Source organism: Fukomys damarensis, unplaced genomic scaffold, assembly GCF_012274545.1.
Source record: "Fukomys damarensis isolate Sample0158 unplaced genomic scaffold, DMR_v1.0_HiC HiC_scaffold_24, whole genome shotgun sequence".
Classification (NCBI taxonomy): Eukaryota; Metazoa; Chordata; class Mammalia; order Rodentia; family Bathyergidae; genus Fukomys; species Fukomys damarensis.
Genome location: NW_022900936.1, coordinates 67148583 through 67150873, shown reverse-complemented (window position 1 = coordinate 67150873; position 2291 = coordinate 67148583). Strand labels below are relative to the sequence as shown.

At 49.3% G+C, this 2291-nt stretch overlaps 1 pseudogene; it reads right to left on the bottom strand.

Moving 5' to 3' along the window:
• LOC104857979 overlaps positions 1–2291 on the bottom strand; it is a 5073-nt pseudogene that overhangs the window by 506 nt on the left and 2276 nt on the right.

The following is a 2291-nucleotide window of genomic DNA, read 5'->3' as shown; positions in this document are numbered from 1 at the left end:
CTTCTCCCCTCCTCCTCCCCCTCCTCCTCTTCTGAAGCTTTTGAGTTTCCTGGGTCCTCTCCCTGCTGCAGAGCCAGCAGCTTCAGCTTCTCTGGTGGGATGTAATCTCCTTCCTTCTCAGACACAAGGGGTGAAAGGTGCGGAGGAAGCTGCACCCCAGGGAAGTACTCTGCCACAGGGAGGAGAAGCCCAGCATTGACACAGTCAAATACCCACTGGGGCTACATGTAGTACCTGCCAATGACGGGGGTTTGCTATCCAGGCTATTCGACAATCTGGTGGGTGATGTGGGAGTCTGTGACATCATAGGTGGCCCCAATGCACAAAGATGTGTCCCAGGACACATTCCCCTCAAAACTCCTGATGATGAAGGCCAGGTCCTCTTGGGGCACCTCGCGGTTCAGGAAGAACTTCAGGCCCTCAAAAAGCTTCTTATGCTTTTCTTGTGCCTCCAGCTCTTTCCTGTGGTCCTCTTCCTGCACTGCCATCTCCCCATCAGCAGGAAACTTGTCAGCCTCAGCCTCCTCCTCCACAGCAGGCACCATCACACATGCCAGGGTGGCCCTGAGGGCTGCCAGTTTCTCCATGGAGCTCTGGGAGTCCAAAGCGTTGACTTCCTCCCTTGCCTTCATCTCTGCTTGGGTCTGACCCTCGAGATCATGGGAGAAGGCACAGGGTGTGATCCATATGATGGGCTGCCCCAGCACCTCAGCCTGGTAGTAAATGCCTTTGATGGACAGGAAGACCTTGAGCAGGGCGTGAGCCACAATGATGTAGTGCAGGAACTCCACAGTGAGCCGTCGGCACAGCTGGATGGTCTGCACATGGCACTTGCCCGTCTTCAGGAAGGTGGAAAAGAGGAAGCCATGGACAGGGCATCATCCAGGTCCCGCAGAGCATTGATGAATGTGGGGTACCGCTCCTTGATGATGTGGTCAAGTTTGTAGTTGGTCTTATTGTCCTTCAGACGCTCCACTGTGTTCCACTCACTCTTCCCATAGGCCTTCCGGAGCTTCCGAACAAACACCTTACATTCCCAGAACTTGTTGACAATGGGTTCATGGAGGAGAAACCTGATGTCTTTGATGAGATAAAAGGTTTGGGCTGCTGTGGAGCCCTTGTTAACTTTCTTCTTATGTTTGGGCTCATGGGGATAAATGCCCTTCAGGATGCAAAGCCGCCTGAAGTCTAGGAGGCTCAGCAGCAGCTTCTTCTGGGCTTTGTTTCAGGTGATATAGTTGGTGGCAGAGCCTCGTTCATACTGAACAAGCTCTCCCGTACTGTCCTTGTAGTTGTCAACATAAAGGACACACACATCCACCTAACGCTGGGGACTGCGAGGTGCTGTGACGCTGATGATGTGCCAAGGACTTAGTACTAGCTCTGAATGCCGGCTAGTACAGTTAGTGATTTTGACACATCATTTCATTTAATTCTCACAAGCCAGTGATGTAGGTATATTAGAATCCCAATTTCAAAGAGGAAACAAGCTCAGTGAAATAAGCTGTCTATGTCACAAAGCTGTTCAAGAGCTGGAGCTGGGATTCAAACCAGGTGTGAGTCCAGAGCCTGTGCACTTACTTAACTGATCATCCAGTGTTCTCAATCTCTCCCATTATAGTCCCTTCACCTCCACAAGACTTTTGTTTTGTTTTATTTTTAGACACGGTCTCATTATGCAGTCCAGGCTGGACTTGAATTCACAGCAAACCTCCTCAGCCTGCTGAGTGCTAGGATTACAGGCGTGCTCCACCATGCCTGGCTACCACAAGACTTCATCGACAGCCCCTAAGTTCATCCTTTTCTCCCCAGAGCCTCATGAAATATTAATACTGCGGATCTGCTTTTGAAATGTGATCCTTTCTAGGAGGCCAAAAACCGCTATGACATCTAAGATACTCCCCTGCCAACCAATTTTTGCTTTCTGGGGAATGATAGCACCCTGGCTGAAAATGCATGCCCTGCCAGGCATGACAGCACATGCCTGAAACCCCAACCACTCAGGCCACTGCTGAGGCAATTGTGGGAATCATGAGTATTGGTTGTAAGTATTGTTAACTTTAGTAACTCCATATTTGTTAAATTTCTCCAGTTTAGCAGGTGGTGTGTTTCCTTTGTGGAATTCCTGAAAGTTACAGTTTCTTGTCTCTGACCTTCATATGTGTGGTTGTCCGGGTTACTACTACCCACGGTGGGTTGTTTTTGTTGAGCTTGTTTGCTCTTTTCCTGTGTGAACTTTCATTTGCTATGGTAACCCCATCCCATAATAGTTTGTGGTTTTTTTTTTTTTT